This window comes from Nothobranchius furzeri, chromosome 9 (genome assembly GCF_043380555.1).
Source record: "Nothobranchius furzeri strain GRZ-AD chromosome 9, NfurGRZ-RIMD1, whole genome shotgun sequence".
NCBI lineage: Eukaryota > Metazoa > Chordata > Actinopteri > Cyprinodontiformes > Nothobranchiidae > Nothobranchius > Nothobranchius furzeri.
In genome coordinates, this window is record NC_091749.1 from 22,671,749 (window position 1) to 22,694,756 (window position 23,008).

Sequence of the window (23,008 nt, forward strand, 5' to 3'; positions counted from 1 at the left end):
TTTCATTTTTAAAAACGTTAAACTGTTCATTAGAATGTTTAAAGGTTCATTAAAACGTTTAAATGTTCATTTTTAAAAACGTTAAATTCATCATTAAAATGTTTAAATGTTCATTAAAACGTTAAATTCTTCATTAAAATGTTTAAATGTTCATTTTTAAAAACGTTTAAAGGTTCATTAAAGCATTAAATTTTTCATTAAAACGTTTAAATGTTCATTTTGTGAAACAAGCAGTCTCCTTCTGATATCATGTAGAAACAAGCAGTCTCCTTCTGACATCATGTAGAAACAAGCAGTCTCCTTCTGACATCATAAAGAAACAAGCAGTCTCCTTCTGACATCATGTAGAAACAATCAGTCTCCTTCTGACATCATGTAGAAACAAGCAGTCTCCTTCTAACATCATGTAGAAACAAGCAGTCTCCTTCTGACATCATGTAGAAACAAGCAGTCTCCTTCTAACATCATGTAGAAACAAGCAGTCTCCTTCTGACATCATAAAGAAACAAGCAGTCTCCTTCTGACATCATGTAGAAACAAGCAGTCTCCTTCTAACATCATGTAGAAACAATCAGTCTCCTTCTGACATCATGTAGAAACAAGCAGTCTCCTTCTAACATCATGTAGAAACAAACAGTCTCCTTCTGACATCATGTAGAAACAAGCAGTCTCTTTCTGATATCATGTAGAAACAAGCAGTCTCCTTCTGATATCATGTAGAAACAAGCAGTCTCCTTCTGACATCATAAAGAAACAAGCAGTCTCCTTCTGATATCATGTAGAAACAAGCTGTCTCCTTCTGACATCATAAAGAAACAAGCAGTCTCCTTCTGATATCATGTAGAAACAAGCAGTCTCCTTCTGATATCATGTAGAAACAAGCAGTCTCCTTCTGACATCATGTAGAAACAATCAGTCTCCTTCTGACATCATGTAGAAACAAGCAGTCTCCTTCTGACATCATGTAGAAACAAGCAGTCTCTTTCTGATATCATGTAGAAACAAGCAGTCTCCTTCTGATATCATGTAGAAACAAGCAGTCTCCTTCTGACATCATAAAGAAACAAGCAGTCTCCTTCTGATATCATGTAGAAACAAGCTGTCTCCTTCTGATATCATGTAGAAACAAGCAGTCTCCTTCTGACATCATAAAGAAACAAGCAGGCTCCTTCTGATATCATGTAGAAACAAGCAGTCTCTTTCTGACATCATGTAGAAACAAGCAGTCTCCCTCTGATATCATGTAGAAACAAGCAGTCTCCTTCTGACATCATAAAGAAACAAGCAGGCTCCTTCTGATATCATGTAGAAACAAGCAGTCTCCTTCTGATATCATGTAGAAACAAGCAGTCTCCTTCTAACATCATGTAGAAACAAGCAGTCTCTTTCTGACATCATGTAGAAACAAGCAGTCTCCTTCTGATATCATGTAGAAACAAGCAGTCTCCTTCTGATATCATGTAGAAACATGCAGTCTCTTTCTTATATCATGTGGAAACAAGATATATATGTCTGATATATATCAGAATATATATATGCTTGTTGAATATCAATCTTCATTAAAACGTTTAAATGTTCGTTTTTAAAAACGTTAAAATCATCATTAAAATGTTTAAATGTTCAATAAAACGTTAAATTCTTCATTAAAAAGTTAAAATGTTCATTAAAATGTTAAAATTTTCATTTTTAAAAACGTTAAACTGTTCATTAGAATATTTAAAGGTTCATTAAACGTTTAAATGTTCATTAAAACGTTAAAATGTTCATTAGAACATGTAAATGTTCATTACAACGTTAAAATCTTCATTAAAACGTTAAAATCTTCATTTTTAAAAATGTTAAAATGTTCAATAAAACGTTTAAATGTTCATTTAATGTTAAAATGTTCATTAAAACGTTTAAATGTTCATTAAAATGTTAAAATCTTCATTTTTAAAAATGTTAAAATGTTCAATAAAGTGTTTAAATGTTCATTAAAACGTTAAAATGTTCATTAAAACATTTAAAAGTTCTTTAAAACGTTAAAATCTTCACTTTTAAAAATGTTAAAATGTGCATTAAAACGTTAAAATGTTCATTAAAACATTAAAATGTTCTTTAAAATGTTAAAATGTTCATTAAAACATTAAAATGTTCATTAAAACATTAAAATGTTCATTAAAATGTTTAAGTGTTCATTAAAACGTTAAAATGTTCATTAAAACGTTAAAATGTTCTTTAAAATGTTCATTAAAACGTTAAAATGTTCATTAAAACGTTAAAATGTTCTTTAAAATGTTAAAATGTGCATTAAAACGTTAAAATGTTCATTAAAACGTTAAAATGTTCTTTAAAATGTTAAAATGTGCATTAAAACGTTAAAATGTTCATTAAAACATTAAAATGTTCATTAAAACGTTAAAATGTTCATTAAAATGTTTAAGTGTTCATTTTTAAAAACGTTAAAATGTTCATTAAAATGTTTCAATGTTCATTAAAACGTTAAATTCTTCATTGAAACGTTTAAATGTTTATTTTTAAAAACATTTAAAGGTTCATTAAAACGGGAAATTTTTCATTAAAACTTTTAAATGTTCCTTTTTAAAAACGTTTAAAGGTTCATTACAACGTTGCAATGTTCATTTTGTGAAACAAGCAGTCTCCTTCTGACATCATAAAGAAACAAGCAGTCTCCTTCTGATATCATGTAGAAAACAAGCAGTCTCCTTCTAACATCATGTAGAAAAAAGCCGTCTACATCTGACATCATAAAGAAACAAGCAGTCTCCTTCTGATATCATGTAGAAACAAGCAGTCTCCTTCTGACATCATGTAGAAACAAGCAGTCTCCTTCTGATATCATGTAGAAACAAGCAGTCTCCTTCTAACATCATGTAGAAACAAGCAGTCTCTTTCTGACATCATAAAGAAACAAGCAGGCTCCTTCTGATATCATGTAGAAACCAGCAGTCTCCTTCTGATATCATGTAGAAACATGCAGTCTCTTTCTTATATCATGTAGAAACAAGATATATATGTCTGATATATATCAGAATATATATATGCTTGTTGAATATCAATCTTCATTAAAACGTTTAAATGTTCGTTTTTAAAAACGTTAAAATCATCATTAAAATGTTTAAATGTTCAGTAAAACGTTAAATTCTTCATTAAAAAGTTCAAATGTTCATTAAAACATTAAAATTTTCATTTTTAAAAACGTTAAACTGTTCATTAGAATATTTAAAGGTTCATTAAAACGTTTAAATGTTCATTAAATCGTTAAAATGTTCATTAGAACATTTAAATGTTCATTACAACGTTAAAATCTTCATTAAAACGTTAAAATCTTCATTTTTAAAAATGTTAAAATGTTCAATAAAACGTTTAAATGTTCATTAAATTTTAAAATGTTCATTAAAACGTTTAAATGTTCATTAAAACGTTAAAATCTTCATTTTAAAAAATGTTAAAATGTTCAATAAAGTGTTTAAATGTTCATTAAAACGTTAAAATGTTCATTAAAACATTTAAAAGTTCTTTAAAACCTTAAAATCTTCACTTTTAAAAATGTTAAAATGTGCATTAAAACGTTAAAATGTTCATTAAAACATTAAAATGTTCTTTAAAATGTTTAAATGTTCATTAAAACATTAAAATGTTCATTAAAACATTAAAATGTTCATTAAAATGTTTAAGTGTTCATTAAAACGTTAAAATGTTCATTAAAACGTTAAAATGTTCTTTAAAATGTTCATTAAAACGTTAAAATGTTCATTAAAACGTTAAAATGTTCTTTAAAATGTTAAAATGTGCATTAAAACGTTAAAATGTTCATTAAAACGTTAAAATGTTCTTTAAAATGTTTAAATGTTCATTAAAACATTAAAATGTTCATTAAAACGTTAAAATGTTCATTAAAATGTTTAAGTGTTCATTTTTAAAAACGTTAAAATGTTCATTAAAATGTTTCAATGTTCATTAAAACGTTAAATTCTTCATTGAAACGTTTAAATTTTTATTTTTTAAAAACATTTAAAGGTTCATTAAAACGTGAAATTTTTCATTAAAACGTTTAAATGTTCATTTTTAAAAACGTTTAAAGGTTCATTACAACGTTGCAATGTTCATTTTGTGAAACAAGCAGTCTCCTTCTGATATCATAAAGAAACAAGCAGTCTACATCTGACATCATAAAGAAACAAGCAGTCTCCTTCTGATATCATGTAGAAACAAGCAGTCTCCTTCTGATATCATGTAGAAACAAGCAGTCTACATCTGACATCATAAAGAAACAAGCAGTCTCCTTCTAACATCATAAAGAAACAAGCAGTCTCCTTCTGATATCATGTAGAAACAAGCAGTCTCTTTCTGATATCATGTAGAAACAAGCAGTCTCCTTCTGATATCATGTAGAAAACAAGCAGTCTCTTTCTGATATCATAAAGAAACAAGCAGTCTCCTTCTGACATCATGTAGAAACAAGCAGTCTCCTTCTGATATCATGTAGAAACAAGCAGTCTCCTTCTGATATCATGTAGAAACAAGCAGTCTCCTTCTGATATCATGTAGAAACAAGCAGTCTCCTTCTGATATCATGTAGAAACAAGCAGTCTCCTTCTGACATCATGTAGAAACAAGCAGTCTCCTTCTGATATCATGTAGAAACAAGCAGTCTCCTTCTGATATCATGTAGAAACAAGCAGTCTCCTTCTGACATCATGTAGAAACAAGCAGTCTCCTTCTGACATCATGTAGAAACAAGCAGTCTCCTTCTGATATCATGTCGAAACAAGCAGTCTGCCTCTGACATAATAAAGAAACAAGCAGTCTCCTTCTGACATCATGTAGAAACAAGCAGACTCCTTCTGACATCATGTAGAAACAAGCAGTCTCCTTCTGACATCATGTAGAAACAAGCAGTCTCTTTCTGACATCATGTAGAAACAAGCAGTCTCCTTCTGACATCATGTAGAAACAAGCAGTCTCATTCTGACATCATAAAGAAACAAGCAGTCTCCTTCTGATATCACGTAGAAACAAGCAGTCTCCTTCTGATATCATGTAGAAACAAGCAGTCTCCTTCTGACATCATGTAGAAACAAGCAGTCTCTTTCTGACATCATGTAGAAACAAGCAGTCTCCTTCTGATATCATGTAGAAACAAGCAGTCTCCTTCTGATATCATGTAGAAACAAGCAGTCTCCTTCTGACATCATGTAGAAACAAGCTGTCTCCTTCTGATATCATAAAGAAACAAGCAGTCTCCTTCTGATATCATGTAGAAACAAGCAGTCTCCTTCTGACATCATGTAGAAACAAGCAGTCTCCTTCTGACATCATGTAGAAACAAGCAGTCTCCTTCTGATATCATGTAGAAACAAGCAGTTTCCTTCTGACATCATGTAGAAACAAGCAGTCTCCTTCTGACATCATGTAGAAACAAGCAGTCTCTTTCTTATATCATGTAGAAACAAGCAGTCTCTTTCTTATGTCATGTAGAAACAAGATATATATGTCTGATATATATCAGAATATATATATGCTTGTTGAATATAAATCTTCATTAAAACGTTTAAATGTTCGTTTTTAAAAACGTTAAAATCATCATTAAAATGTTTAAATGTTCATTAAAACGTTAAAATCTTCATTAAAAAGTTAAAATGGTCAGTACAACATTAAAATTTTCATTTTTAAAAACGTTAAACTGTTCATTAGAATGTTTAAAGGTTCATTAAAACGTTTAAATGTTCATTTTTAAAAACGTTAAATTCATCATTAAAATGTTTAAATGTTCATTAAAACGTTAAATTCTTCATTAAAATGTTTAAATGTTCATTTTTAAAAACGTTTAAAGGTTCATTAAAGCATTAAATTTTTCATTAAAACGTTTAAATGTTCATTTTGTGAAACAAACAGTCTCCTTCTGATATCATGTAGAAACAAGCAGTCTCCTTCTGACATCATGTAGAAACAAGCAGTCTCCTTCTGACATCATGTAGAAACAAGCAGTCTCCTTCTGACATCATAAAGAAACAAGCAGTCTCCTTCTGACATCATAAAGAAACAAGCAGTCTCCTTCTGATATCATGTAGAAACAAGCAGTCTCCTTCTGACATCATGTAGAAACAAGCAGTCTCCTTCTGACATCATGTAGAAACAAGCAGTCTCATTCTGACATCATAAAGAAACAAGCAGTCTCCTTCTGATATCACGTAGAAACAAGCAGTCTCCTTCTGATATCATGTAGAAACAAGCAGTCTCTTTCTGACATCATGTAGAAACAAGCAGTCTCCTTCTGATATCATGTAGAAACAAGCAGTCTCCTTCTGATATCATGTAGAAACAAGCAGTCTCCTTCTGACATCATGTAGAAACAAGCTGTCTCCTTCTGACATCATGTAGAAACAAGCAGTCTCTTTCTGATATCATAAAGAAACAAGCAGTCTCCTTCTGATATCATGTAGAAACAAGCAGTCTCCTTCTGATATCATGTAGAAACAAGCAGTCTCCTTCTGATATCATAAAGAAACAAGCAGTCTCCTTCTGATATCATGTAGAAACAAGCAGTCTCCTTCTGACATCATGTAGAAACAAGCAGTCTCCTTCTGATATCATAAAGAAACAAGCAATCTCCTTCTGATATCATGTAGAAACAAGCAGTCTCCTTCTGACATCATGTAGAAACAAGCAGTCTCCTTCTGACATCATGTAGAAACAAGCAGTCTCTTTCTGACATCATGTAGAAACAAGCAGTCTCCTTCTGATATCATGTAGAAACAAGCAGTCTCCTTCTGATATCATGTAGAAACAAGTATATGGCAAGCCAAATGAGCATTTATTCTGATATCAGGATATCAGCCAGAATTGTCATGAACATGTAAGCCATTTCTGTCAACTAGTTAACTAGTTAGCCATGTTTGTGTCAACTAGTTAAATAGTGACAGCCTAAATGTCAACTAGTTAACTAGTAAGGCCTAAATTCTCTCTAGTTAACTAGTTAAAATGTTTCATATCTTACTAGTTAACTAGTATTGCTCAGTGTGTTCACTAGTTAACTAGTGGACAGATCAATGCCCACTAGTTAACTAGTTAAAACACATTTAGTTTTTACTAGTCAACTAGTAAGGTACAAAAACTCGTACTAGCTGACTACTGAATGTAAAAATCCCACTTGTTAACTTTGCCCAATTTGGCCAGCCGCTTGAGCATTATTTCTGATATCTTGTCAACAGGTCAACTAGTTAACTAGTGAGGGTCAAACTGTACACGCTAGTTAACTAGTGAACACATTTTGACCTTCACTAGTTAACTAGTTGACACAAAAATGGCTCATTAGTTAACTAGTAAAGGCCAAAATGCATACCAGTCAGCTAGTTGAAGGTATTTGTGTCTCACTAGTTAACTAGTCAGGGTCAAAATGAGCCCACCAGTTAACTAGTGGGAGACGGAAATGTTCACTAGTTAACTAGTGAACACATTTTGGCTTCACTAGTTAACTAGGTGACACAAAATGGCTCACTAGTTAACTAGTAAAGGCCAAAATGCATACCAGTCAGCTAGTTGAAGGTTTTTGTGTCTCACTAGTTAACTAGTGATGGCCAAAATGTGCACACCAGTTAACTAGTGACAGAAGAAATGCCCACTAGTTGACTAGTGAACACATTTTGGCTTCCTAGTTAACTAGGTGACACAAAAATGGCTCACTAGTTAACTAGTAAGGGCTAAAATGCATACCAGTCAGCTAGTTGAAGGTTTTTGTGTCTCACTAGTTAACTAGTGACAGTTCAAAGTGTCCACATGTTCACTAGTGAAGGCAAAACTCCTAACTAGTTAAGTAGTTGGAGTAGGGCAGTGCCACTAGTTAACTAGTGAACCATTAATGACTCACTAGCTAGCTAGTTGATTGTAGCAGGCTCACTAGTTACCTAGTTGATGCATCCATTGTCCAAACTAGTTAACTAGTGAGGACATAAATGTATACTAGTAAACTAGTTCAAGCCTACATTCACACTAGCTAGCTAGTTGCACAGAATTCTAATTAGGAGGCAGAGAATTTCTCAAATTGAGGCTTTCTATTGGCTCACTATGTTAAAATAAAATATGACAACCAATCACAGTGCGGAATTTTGCAAAATCCCACCCCAAACATTTGCATGCGGCACACAAGTTAACATGCTGGCCAGAGGAACCTCAGCTAGTAAACTAGTAGTGGCTTCAGTGTGACACTTACATGTAAACTTGTGAAGGCGGAACTGCTCACTAGTTAACTAGAGAGGGTACAAATGTCCACTAGTTAACTAGTGAGGTGCAAAATAAGTGTCACTAGTTCACTAGTGGGCCCCAAAACGCCCACAAGTTAACTAGTAAGGTGTGGATATGCTCACTAGTTAACTAGTGAGGTGCAGATTTGCTCACTAGTTAACTAGTGCACCATTAAGCGCCCACTAGTTAACTAGTAAGGTGCAAAAAAGCATCACTAGTTAACTAGTAAGGTGCAGATATGCTCACTAGTTAACTAGTGGGCCCCAAAACGCCAACTAGTTAACTAGTAGGGTGCGGATTTGCTCACTAGTTAACTAGTGAGGCGCAGATATGCTCACTAGTTAACTAGTGACGTGCGGATTTGCTTACTAGTTAACTAGTGAGGCGCAGATATGCTCACTAGTTAACTAGTGAGGTGCGGATTTGCTCACTAGTTAACTAGTGAGGCGCGGATTTGCTCACTAGTTAACTAGTGAGGTGCGGATTTGCTCACTAGTTAACTAGTGAGGTGCAGATATGCTCACTAGTTAACTAGTGAGGTGCGGATTTGCTCACTAGTTAACTAGTGAGGTGCAGATATGCTCACTAGTTAACTAGTGAGCATATCTGCACCTCACTAGTACCTCACTAGTTAACTAGTGAGCATATCTGCACCTCACTAGTTAACTAGTGAGGTGCGGATTTGCTCACTAGTTAACTAGTTGCATCTAAAAACACATACAAGCTGACCATTTTTGTCCACTAGTTAACTAGTGGAACAATTGAAATTTCACCAGTTTACATGTGTGGGAGTGCAGCAGCTCACTAGTTAACTAGTGTCTGAAACACAAATTATGCATATTCTAATGAGAAGGCGGGCAGAAGACTCCTGTTGGGTATAAGAATCCCACCCAGTCTAAAACGTATGTGCTGTGGCCTCACAATCTGATGGGTGTCCCTGAGCGCCAAGGCTTGCACTCATTAGTCATGGTTTGACACCTACTGGTTGGTCGTTGCGGCGGGTTCGAATCCCGCAGATGGCATTCCGCAATTGCTGTAACATTATTTATTTTCTCTTTGTGTTGTAATGTTCAAAGTTTTATTGTTTTACTGCTTTTATTCCCCCCTCCCAAATCAAGTAAAGCACCTCGTTTGGTGTCGTGTAAGGGAGATCAGTTGGCGAGTTCAAGTCCCATTGAGGAGAATTGGAATTTAGTGTGCCAGTAATTTTATTGTAGTTCATTTTTGTTTGGTATTGAAAGTTTGGTATTGAAAAAGGCTATATTAAAAATAATTATTGATATATATATATATATATATATATATATATATATATATATATATATATATCTCCATCCATCCATCCATCCTTCTTCCCAAGAAATAGATCAAATGACACTGAGGGAAAAAACTGTGGTTATTTTGGAGAGGGTGCTGGCTGCAAAACCACAAAGGCGGAGCTGCACCCCGCCCATTCACACAAACTCAGCCTAGCCCACTGACTTCCGTTTTTGTTTTCAACTTTATCGCAAACTGACCTGACCCACATGAATTACGGCTGTTACTAGTTTACAGTCGTTAATGCTATGTTCTATACTCCAATTAAACAAGATAAATATAACTTGCTACATGACAAAGACTGAATATATCTCGAAATGAAAAGGTTTCTTTTAACGAATATCTGCCTACAGCTGGTCTAATAAAAGTGGTGTACAACAGCACTTCAGTCTATTGAATGGCCTCTGGTAGTCTAGTGGTAAAATCGTCTGAGTTGGTTTTTGCTTTCCCCTCAGCTGATGCTGGTTCGATTCTCGGTGGGGTCATCAGCAGTCTATTTAGCCACATTCAATTTGTTTATATTTTAGTTGTAATGTTTCTTTTCAGCAAAATATTTATGTCGCTAAAAGTTCTTTGAATTTGGTCGTTCCTAAACAGCATTTTAGTTGAAACTCTGCTCACAAATGGACTCACACTGGCTAAATAAACGAATAAATAAATAAATAAACACATTATATGTTAAACGGTATACCAGTAAATTGTTGTAAACATAGTACTGGCAAGTGTAGCTAGAAATGAAGAAAAGAGGTTGTAAACTACCTAAAACTTACACTACTGGGAGGCGAAACAGCATGTCAACCTGACTCCATAACCACTACACCACCACATCTGTTATAAATCAAGTGGCGTTACATGTAATTGTGCTGCCCAGTGTGTCTCTGAGATGGGATGTATGGTTTATTGGCGGTGTCTCAGTAGAAGTCATTTCAGAAATAATTTGTCAGAAAATTCACAGAATATCCAGATTTGAGAACCAAGACCAGACCCGCTTCGGGGGAGGAGACCAAATTGAAGCTGAGATGGGAGGAAAATGCATGAATGAGGCTAAAAATGGCTTTGGCGTGTTTCTTATGAGGAAATGACAATATAACATGATTAAAAGTTCCAAAAGTTAGATTTTTAATTATATGGAACCTTTACAAAAACTGTTCAATTAACTTCTCAACTCCGTCCTCAATCTCGCATTTTTTAGCTACAACACCCTCTTTGGTTCCAGAATGCTATCAAGTCTGACAACTGGAAGGAATTAGACTGACTCTAATGGAATGGGCGGGGCTGATTCTGGAATGGGCGGCGCTGACTCTGGTGCAGCTCCACCTTCTGGTGCAGCTCCGCCTTTGTGGTTCTGCAGCAAGCACCACTTGTTATTTTGAGCTAGTACCAGAAGACAGTGTAACCTTTTTTAGTTCTCTCCAGTCAAAACAAAACTTTAGACTTTTTTCTTTTTTAAATTTAACAGGGAACAGCAATCAATTGAACAGGGAACTGCAACCAGTAGTCACACAACAAAATAAAATCACACAAACAAAATAAAGTTACTCTCCTTTTTTCTTGGTGTCTGAAAAGGGCAGGGAAAACCATCAGACTCCAGTCACCCATCGAATGGACTCTTCACCCTCCTGCCCTCTGGGAAGCGCTACAGGAGCCTATGGACTAAGACTACCAGGTCCCGAAACAGTTTCTTCCCCACAGCTGTCAGACTCCTAAACTCTGCCTGCTGACATAACACCCCAAACCAGCAGCACCCTACATAAACTCTGTAGAAACAAGAAAGCCCTGGAAATCGATGCAGAGCGTCGCGGGATATGCCTGACTGGTCATATATATTACCTCTCATGACACTGACCTCTGACCCTATGAACTTGTGTATGTGATGAGTTTATTTACCTTTGATAGGGAGTTATGACCTCTGATTTTGTCAAAATCCTTCAACCCGTTCAGGAGATATTGCACACAAAAGCCAAATTTTCATATATACGGCCTCACACAACCTTGACCTTTGACCCTATGAGGTTTTGTACCTCATGAGTTTATTTACCTTAGATAGGGAGTTCTCACCTGCGATTTGGTCAAAGTATTTCAACCTGTTCAGAAGATATTGCACACAAAAACCAATTTTTCATATATACGGCCTCACACGACCTTTACCTTTGACCCTATGAGGTTGTGACCTGATCAGTTTATCTACCTTTGATAGGGAGCTATCACCTCTGATTTGGTCAAAATCATTCAACCCGTTCAGGCAATTTTTGATATATATATGACCTCACACAACCTTGACCTTTGACCCTATTACATTGTGTTCCTAATCAGTTCATGTACCCTTCATAGTAATAAAATACACAGGCGAGGGTCCGACTCTCTGGAGGACGCCATGTTGGATTCTATGTTTATTTAGCTGTATTTATGGTTTTGCTGGTGGTTTTTGACTCCTTTGAAAACTGTGCAACAACACTCTTCTTCTTCCTTTTCTCGTGTGTTATTTGGCGGATGGCACTCAACATAAAAAGATGCATTTCTCAAACAATTAATGTATTGGAGCGTGAACCTGAGTCATTAATCTCATATCCTAATTTGAGAGTTACAGCTAGAGTCCAGAGAGTTTTGTTGGCTTTATGAGCATTAGTTAGTAAGGTCCTCACTTGAACAAAAAATACAGCTTGTTTGCAGTGACTTTGGTATTTACTACCCCCTATTGCCAGAAATCTACACACTTTCCCTTTAAGCGCGTTGTCTCTTTAAGACTGGTCCTGGGTGACATTGGAGTTTACAGCGAGGCCGTAGAAATTCTCTGTCTGGATATTTATTGTGGAGATTAATGGACTAAAATGGGTTGCTGCACCGTGACTGTCTTCTCCTTTTTTTGGAGAGTAAAAACTATATTTTGGTTTTTAAATGCTGCCGCTGCACCGTATTAAGAAATGATATTACTGGTTGGTTCGAAATGGGTTGAAATGTTCACATTTCTTCTTTGCTTTACATGCTGATCACTAAAGCGTGCTTTAATTAATATTGCGTTTTCGTAAAACGTAAGAGCAAACAAGGGGGATTTTAATTGACAAAAATAATAAAATCAGCACATTTCCAAGCCAACTGCGGTTAACATTGGCACGTCGGCTTGAAAAATATCTCCTTTTTGCCGTAAATAACACACATTTCATAGCTGTTGTGGGTTATTTATGTGTTCATCAGTGCTTGAGAACTGTAACTTTGGGGAGCGGGTCGTAATTGTGGGCTTTTAATGCGGTGCTGTCTGTGGCGAGGTGTTGGTATAGGGTCTGATCGGAGCTGCAGCCAGAGCGTTTTGCCCGACCAGCGGCTGCTGGGAGCTGGTCCACGGTGAAGCAGCCCACGCAGCCGAACGAGGGCTTCCCGGCTAAGAGCTGACCGCAGCGGCCCCGACGACCGCGGGCCAGCGACCCGAGAAATAACATGGGGAGTCCTGCTGCTGCCTGCTGTTGTTTGTTTTCCGTAGTAAATACCTGAATATGCAGAGACTCAACAGGTCATTCAGTTGTGTGGTATCATTCAGATGATCAAATGAAATGTTGCAACATTAATATCAGTTTACCTGATCTTGATCAATAATCACATTGATGAATTGGTGCATGAATAACTACAAACCCTGCTTCCTGCAGCAGCTTTTTCTGCTCTAGATTTATGATCTGCTATTTGTATATTTCAACGAAAAAGACGGAAATGGCATTAATTATTTAGATTTATTTGTGGATTTTTTTGTCGATGTTAACCCTGTTGTGTCTCAGTTCATGAAGCTGTTTTCAATGTTTCCCGCGATGCGAGCAGCTGATTGTGCAGCAGATGGCCGCGGACATGATCAATTTCGAAGTGCTAGTTCTGGATCAAGAGAAAGCCTGCTGTGCTGTGCCGATGATTTTATTTTGCGAGGATGGATTGAGGAAGGGGGACACACATGCTTAAATATCGACTGTCGGCAATAATCAGATTCGTCGTCGTCGTCGTCGTCTTCCTCCGCTTATCCGGGTCCGGGTCGCGGGGGCAGCATCCCAACTAGGGAGCTCCAGGCCGTCCTCTCCCCGGCCTTGTCCACCAGCTCCTCCGGCAGGACCCCAAGGCGTTCCCGGACCAGATTGGAGATGTAACTTCTCCAACGTGTCCTGGGTCGACCCGGGGGCCTTCTGCCGGCAGGACATGCCCGAAACACCTCCCCGGGGAGGCGTCCAGGAGGCATCCTGACCAGATGCCCAAACCACCTCAACTGGCTCCTTTCGATCCGGAGGAGCAGCGGTTCTACTCCGAGTCCCTCCCGAATGTCCGAGCTCCTCACCCTATCTCTAAGGCTGAGCCCGGCCACCCTACGGAGGAAACTCATTTCGGCCGCTTGTATCCGCGATCTCGTTCTTTCGGTCATTACCCAAAGCTCATGACCATAGGTGAGGATTGGGACGTAGATCGACCGGTAAATCGAGAGCCTGGCTTTCTGGCTCAGCTCCCTCTTCCCCACGACAGATCGGCTCAGCGTCCGCATCACTGCAGACGCCGAACCACCGAACCGGATACATCGGCTCGTCCAACTGTGGACCCACCACCTGCAGGAGGAACATGAAGGGTCCGGTGCAATGTGAATCGGGTGGCATAATCAGATTCATACTCATAAAATACTTGTTAACATGTTTTGTGTGTGTGTGTGTGTGTGTGTGTGTGTGTGTGTGTGTGTGTAACTCTGCCCACTAATCCGTTACGTATTTTGTTTCTTGTTGACATAAATACAAAAATTATGCAAAAGAAAAGAAGTGAAATAATGTACACAACTAAAGTGTATGATCCAGTATCGAACCCGCGACCTTCACCATTGCAGGCGAACGTGTTAGTCATTAGACCACCGGCACTAGGTGCTACATCTCCTCGCAAATTTATACCTTTAAAACACTATGAGTGCTGGAGGCTTTACAGCAACGTATGTAAAATAGAGCCTTTTTTATTATTATAAACTTGTCGCTTCCGTACAAATGTGAAACAATATATCTGACGGAGATTTCTGCGGAGTTTCTGCACTTTCCTGTCAACAGAAACAGACATGCTGTCTGCCGCTGCCTTCCGCCTCCAGGCTTTTTCAGACTAATAACTGAAAACTAAAGACTGCACACGTTAACTGAACAAAGATTACAGCAATACACCACAACTTTCTCGCTACAAATATCGTCAAAACATATTTATGTGCTCAAACGATCTTAGTTTATCAAATTTTCTCTTAGAACAGCCTGAACAGAGTCCGCCATACTTTCTCTGTTTCTCAGTCCTACATGGACCAATCACATAGCTGTTCTGCATTTCTTCATTTGCATGTAAAGGCCGGATTTGCTCACTAGCTAACTAGTGAGCAGTACAGCGGTCAAACTAGTTAACATGTTACACAGAATGCCAGCCAAGTGTGTATTTATTCAAATTCCACAAATTTACTAGTTTTAGGGGCATTTTTCTGCAGCTAGTTAACTAGTGACAGTGTTTTGTGTTCACTACTTAACATGTAAGGCTCAGTTTGCCCTCTATAAGCTAGTGAGAAAAAATTATAATGCAGATATGCTCACTAGTTAACTAGTGAGTGCTTCCTGTCCCATTACAAGTGAACTAGAAAGGCCAAATATGTCAACTAGTTAACTAGTGAAGGTAAATTTGTCACTAGTTAACTAGTAAGAACACATTTTTACATAACAAGTAAACTAGATTGCTCCAAAAACAGCAACTAGTGTGCGTCTTGTGCGCACTAGTTAACTAGTGAGCATATCTGCACCTCACTAGTTAACTAGTGAGCATATCTGCACCTCACTAGTTAACTAGTGAGCAAATCCGCACCTCACTAGTTAACTAGTGAGCAAATCCGCACCTCACTAGTTAACTAGTGAGCAAATCCGCACCTCACTAGTTAACTAGTGAGCAAATCCGCACTTCACTAGTTAACTAGTGAGCAAATCCGCGCCTCACTAGTTAGCTAGTAAGCAAATCCGCACTTCACTAGTTAACTAGTGAGCATATCTGTGCCTCACTAGTTAACTAGTGAGCAAATCCGCACCCTACTAGTTAACTAGTTGGCGTTTTGGGGCCCACTAGTTAACTAGTGAGCATATCTGCACTTTACAAGTTAACTAGTGATGCTTTTTTGCACCTTACTAGTTAACTAGTGGGTGCTTTAGGGCACACTAGTTAACTAGTGAGCAAATCTGCACCTCACTAGTTAACTAGTGAGCAAATCCGCACATCACTAGTTAACTAGTGAGCATATCTGTGCCTCACTAGTTAACTAGTGAGCAAATCCGCACCCTACTAGTTAACATGTTGACATTTTGGGGCCCACTAGTTAACTAGTGAGCATATCTGCACTTTACAAGTTAACTAGTGATGCTTTTTTGCACCTTACTAGTTAACTAGTGGGCGCTTTAGGGCGCACTAGTTAACTAGTGAGCAAATCTGCACCTCACTAGTTAACTAGTGAGCATATCCGCACCTTACTAGTTAACTTGTGGGCGATTTGGGGCCCACTAGTGAACTAGTGACACTTATTTTGCACCTCACTAGTTAACTAGTGGACATTTGTACCCTCTCTAGTTAACTAGTGAGCAGTTCTGCCTTCACAAGTTTACATGTAAGTGTCACACTGAAGCCACTACTAGTTCACTAGCTGAGGTTCCTCTGGCCAGCATGTTAACTTGTGTGCCGCATGCAAATGTTTGGGGTGGGATTTTACGAAATTCCGCACTGTGATTGGTGGTCATATTTTATTTTGACACAGGGAGCCAATAGAGAGTCTTAATTTGAGAAATTCTCCGCCTCCTAATTAGAATTCTGCGCAACTAGCTAGCTAGTGTGAATGTAGACTTGAACTAGTTTACTAGTATACATTTATGTCCTCACTAGTTAACTAGTTTGGACAATGGATGCATCAACTAGGTAACTAGTGAGCCTGCTGCCATCAACTAGCTAGCTAGTGAGCCATTAATGGTTCACTAGTTAACTAGTGGCACTGACCTACTCCAACTAGTTAACTAGTTAGGAGTTAAGCCTTCACTAGTTAACTAGTGTGCACATTTTGGCCATCAATAGTTAACTAGTGAGACACAAAAAACCTTCAACTAGCTGACTGGTATGCACTTTGGCCTTTACTAGTTAACTAGTGAGCCATTTATGTGACAACTAGTTAACTAGTGAAGCCAAAATGTGTTCACTAGTTAACTAGTGCACATTTATGTCTACCACAAGTTAACTAGTGTGCACATTTTGGCCATCACTAGTTAACTAGTGAGACACAAAAACCTTCAACTAGCTGACTGGTATGCATTTTGGTCTTTACTAGTTAACTAGTGAGCCATTTATGTGTCAACTAGTTAACTAGTGAAGCCAAAATATGTTCACTAGTTAACTAGTGCGCATTTATCTCTACCACAAGTTAACTAGTGTGCACATTTTGACCCTCACTAGTTAACTAGTGAGACAAATACCTTCAAGTAGCTGACTGCTATGCATTTCTGCTTTTACTAGTTAACTAGTGAGCAGTTTTTGTGTCAACTAGTTAACTACTGAAGCCTAAATGTGTTCACTAGTTAACTAGTGCGCATTTCTGCTGTCACTAGTTAACTAGTGGGCACATTTTCACCCTCGATATTTAACTAGTTGACACAAACATGTCTAACTAGTTAACTAGTGGACAGAAATGGCTTACATGTTCATGACAATTCTGGCTGATATCCTGATATCAGAATAAATGCTCATTTGGCTTGCCATACTAGCAGTCTCCTTCTGACATCATGTAGAAACAAGCTGTCTCCTTCTGACATCATGTAGAAACAAGCAGTCTCTTTCTGATATCATAAAGAAACAAGCAGTCTCCTTCTGATATCATGTAGAAACAAGCAGTCTCCTTCTGATATCATGTAGAAACAAGCAGTCTCCTTCTGATATCATAAAGAAACAAGCAGTCTCCTTCTGATATCATGTAGAAACAAGCAGTGTCCTTCTGACATCATGTAGAAACAAGCAGTCTCCTTCTGATATCATAAAGAAACAAGCAGTCTCCTTCTGATATCATGTAGAAACAAGCAGTCTCCTTCTGACATCATGTAGAAACAAGCAGTCTCCTTCTGATATCATGTAGAAACAAGCAGTCTCCTTCTGACATCATGTAGAAACAAGCAGTCTCCTTCTGACATCATGTAGAAACAAGCAGTCTCTTTCTTATATCATGTAGAAACAAGCAGTCTCTTTCTTATGTCATGTAGAAACAAGATATATATGTCTGATATATATCAGAATATATATATGCTTGTTGAATATAAATCTTCATTAAAACGTTTAAATGTTCGTTTTTAAAAACGTTAAAATCATCATTAAAATGTTTAAATGTTCATTAAAACGTTAAAATCTTCATTAAAAAGTTAAAATGGTCAGTACAACATTAAAATTTTCATTTTTAAAAACGTTAAACTGTTCATTAGAATGTTTAAAGGTTCATTAAAACGTTTAAATGTTCATTTTTAAAAACGTTAAATTCATCATTAAAATGTTTAAATGTTCATTAAAACGTTAAATTCTTCATTAAAATGTTTAAATGTTCATTTTTAAAAACGTTTAAAGGTTCATTAAAGCATTAAATTTTTCATTAAAACGTTTAAATGTTCATTTTGTGAAACAAACAGTCTCCTTCTGATATCATAAAGAAACAAGCAGTCTCCTTCTGATATCATGTAGAAACAAGCAGTCTCCTTCTGACATCATGTAGAAACAAGCAGTCTCCTTCTGACATCATAAAGAAACAAGCAGTCTCCTTCTGATATCATGTAGAAACAAGCAGTCTCCTTCTGATATCATGTAGAAACAAGCAGTCTCCTTCTGACATCATGTAGAAACAAGCAGTCTCCTTCTGATATCACATAGAAACAAGCAGTCTCCTTCTGATATCATGTAGAAAACAAGCAGTCTCCTTCTGATATCATAAAGAAAAAAGCAGTCTACATCTGACATCATAAAGAAACAAGCAGTCTCCTTCTGACATCATGTAGAAACAAGCAGTCTCCTTCTGACATCATAAAGAAACAAGCAGTCTGCCTCTGACATCATAAAGAAACAAGCAGTCTCCTTCTGACATCATGTTGAAACAAGCAGTCTCCTTCTGACATCATAAAGAAACAAGCAGTCTTCTTCTGACATCATGTAGAAACAAGCAGTCTCCTTCTGATATCACGTAGAAACAAGCAGTCTCCTTCTGATATCATGTAGAAAACAAGCAGTCTCCTTCTGATATCATAAAGAAAAAAGCAGTCTACATCTGACATCATAAAGAAACAAGCAGTCTCCTTCTGACATCATGTAGAAACAAGCAGTCTCCTTCTGACATCATAAAGAAACAAGCAGTCTCCTTCTGACATCATGTCGAAACAAGCAGTCTGCCTCTGACATCATAAAGAAACAAGCAGTCTCCTTCTGACATCATGTTGAAACAAGCAGTCTGCCTCTTACATCATAAAGAAACAAGCAGTCTCCTTCTGATATCATGTCGAAACAAGCAGTCTGCCTCTTACATCATAAAGAAACAAGCAGTCTCCTTCTGATATCATGTCGAAACAAGCAGTCTGCCTCTGACATAATAAAGAAACAAGCAGTCTCCTTCTGACATCATGTAGAAACAAGCAGTCTCCTTCTGATATCATGTAGAAACAAGCAGTCTCCTTCTGATATCATGTCGAAACAAGCAGTCTGCCTCTGACATCATAAAGAAACAAGCAGTCTCCTTCTGACATCATGTTGAAACAAGCAGTCTCCTTCTGACCATGTCGAAACAAGCAGTCTGCCTCTTACATCATAAAGAAACAAGCAGTCTCCTTCTGATATCATGTCGAAACAAGCAGTCTGCCTCTGACACAATAAAGAAACAAGCAGTCTCCTTCTGACATCATGTAGAAACAAGCAGTCTCCTTCTGACATCATGTAGAAACAAGCAGTCTCCTTCTGACATCATGTGGAAACAAGCAGTCTCTTTCTGATATCATGTAGAAACAAGCAGTCTCCTTCTGACATCATGTAGAAACAAGCTGTCTCCTTCTGATATCATGTAGAAACAAGCAGTCTCCTTCTGACATCATGTAGAAACAAGCTGTCTCCTTCTGATATCATAAAGAAACAAGCAGTCTCCTTCTGATATCATGTAGAAACAAGCAGTCTCCTTCTGACATCATGTAGAAACAAGCAGTCTCCTTCTGACATCATGTAGAAACAAGCAGTCTCCTTCTGATATCATGTCGAAACAAGCAGTCTGCCTCTGACATAATAAAGAAACAAGCAGTCTCCTTCTGACATCATGTAGAAACAAGCAGACTCCTTCTGACATCATGTAGAAACTAGCAGTCTCCTTCTGACATCATGTAGAAACAAGCAGTCTCTTTCTGACATCATGTAGAAACAAGCAGTCTCCTTCTGACATCATGTAGAAACAAGCAGTCTCATTCTGACATCATAAAGAAACAAGCAGTCTCCTTCTGATATCACGTAGAAACAAGCAGTCTCCTTCTGATATCATGTAGAAACAAGCAGTCTCCTTCTGACATCATGTAGAAACAAGCAGTCTCTTTCTGACATCATGTAGAAACAAGCAGTCTCCTTCTGATATCATGTAGAAACAAGCAGTCTCCTTCTGATATCATGTAGAAACAAGCAGTCTCCTTCTGACATCATGTAGAAACAAGCTGTCTCCTTCTGATATCATAAAGAAACAAGCAGTCTCCTTCTGATATCATGTAGAAACAAGCAGTCTCCTTCTGACATCATGTAGAAACAAGGAGTCTCCTTCTGACATCATGTAGAAACAAGCAGTCTCCTTCTGATATCATGTAGAAACAAGCAGTCTCCTTCTGACATCATGTAGAAACAAGCAGTCTCTTTCTTATATCATGTAGAAACAAGCAGTCTCTTTCTTATGTCATGTAGAAACAAGATATATATATGTCTGATATATATTAGAATATATATATGCTTGTTGAATATAAATCTTCATTAAAACGTTTAAATGTTCGTTTTTAAAAACGTTAAAATCATCATTAAAATGTTTAAATGTTCATTAAAACGTTAAAATCTTCATTAAAAAGTTAAAATGGTCAGTACAACATTAAAATTTTCATTTTTAAAAACGTTAAACTGTTCATTAGAATGTTTAAAGGTTCATTAAAACGTTTAAATGTTCATTTTTAAAAACGTTAAATTCATCATTAAAATGTTTAAATGTTCATTAAAACGTTAAATTCTTCATTAAAATGTTTAAATGTTCATTTTTAAAAACGTTTAAAGGTTCATTAAAGCATTAAATTTTTCATTAAAACGTTTAAATGTTCATTTTGTGAAACAAGCAGTCTCCTTCTGATATCATGTAGAAACAAGCAGTCTCCTTCTGACATCATGTAGAAACAAGCAGTCTCCTTCTGACATCATAAAGAAACAAGCAGTCTCCTTCTGACATCATGTAGAAACAAGCAGTCTCCTTCTAACATCATGTAGAAACAATCAGTCTCCTTCTGACATCATGTAGAAACAAGCAGTCTCCTTCTAACATCATGTAGAAACAAGCAGTCTCCTTCTGACATCATGTAGAAACAAGCAGTCTCCTTCTAACATCATGTAGAAACAAGCAGTCTCCTTCTGACATCATGTAGAAACAAGCAGTCTCCTTCTAACATCATGTAGAAACAAGCAGTCTCTTTCTGACATCATGTAGAAACAATCAGTCTCCTTCTGACATCATGTAGAAACAATCAGTCTCCTTCTAACATCATGTAGAAACAATCAGTCTCCTTCTGACATCATGTAGAAACAATCAGTCTCCTTCTAACATCATGTAGAAACAAGCAGTCTCCTTCTGACATCATAAAGAAACAAGCAGTCTCCTTCTGATATCATGTAGAAACAAGCTGTCTCCTTCTGACATCATGTAGAAACAAGCAGTCTCCTTCTAACATCATGTAGAAACAAGCAGTCTCCTTCTGACATCATGTAGAAACAAGCAGTCTCCTTCTAACATCATGTAGAAACAAGCAGTCTCCTTCTGACATCATAAAGAAACAAGCAGTCTCCTTCTGACATCATGTAGAAACAAGCAGTCTCCTTCTAACATCATGTAGAAACAATCAGTCTCCTTCTGACATCATGTAGAAACAAGCAGTCTCCTTCTAACATCATGTAGAAACAAGCAGTCTCTTTCTGACATCATGTAGAAACAATCAGTCTCCTTCTGACATCATGTAGAAACAATCAGTCTCCTTCTAACATCATGTAGAAACAATCAGTCTCCTTCTGACATCATGTAGAAACAATCAGTCTCCTTCTAACATCATGTAGAAACAAGCAGTCTCCTTCTGACATCATAAAGAAACAAGCAGTCTCCTTCTGACATCATAAAGAAACAAGCAGTCTCCTTCTGATATCATGTAGAAACAAGCAGTCTCCTTCTAACATCATGTAGAAACAATCAGTCTCCTTCTGACATCATGTAGAAACAAGCAGTCTCCTTCTAACATCATGTAGAAACAAGCAGTCTCCTTCTGACATCATGTAGAAACAAGCAGTCTCTTTCTGATATCATGTAGAAACAAGCAGTCTCCTTCTGATATCATGTAGAAACAAGCAGTCTCCTTCTGACATCATAAAGAAACAAGCAGTCTCCTTCTGATATCATGTAGAAACAAGCTGTCTCCTTCTGATATCATGTAGAAACAAGCAGTCTCTTTCTGACATCATGTAGAAACAAGCAGTCTCCCTCTGATATCATGTAGAAACAAGCAGTCTCCTTCTGACATCATAAAGAAACAAGCAGTCTCCTTCTGATATCATGTAGAAACAAGCAGTCTCCTTCTGATATCATGTAGAAACAAGCAGTCTCCTTCTAACATCATGTAGAAACAAGCAGTCTCTTTCTGACATCATGTAGAAACAAGCAGTCTCCTTCTGATATCATGTAGAAACAAGCAGTCTCCTTCTGATATCATGTAGAAACATGCAGTCTCTTTCTTATATCATGTGGAAACAAGATATATATGTCTGATATATATCAGAATATATATATGCTTGTTGAATATCAATCTTCATTAAAACGTTTAAATGTTCGTTTTTAAAAACGTTAAAATCATCATTAAAATGTTTAAATGTTCAATAAAACGTTAAATTCTTCATTAAAAAGTTAAAATGTTCATTAAAACGTTAAAATTTTCATTTTTAAAAACGTTAAACTGTTCATTAGAATATTTAAAGGTTCATTAAACGTTTAAATGTTCATTAAAATGTTAAAATGTTCAATAAAACGTTTAAATGTTCATTAAATGTTAAAATGTTCATTAAAACGTTTAAATGTTCATTAAAATGTTAAAATCTTCATTTTTAAAAATGTTAAAATGTTCAATAAAGTGTTTAAATGTTCATTAAAACGTTAAAATGTTCA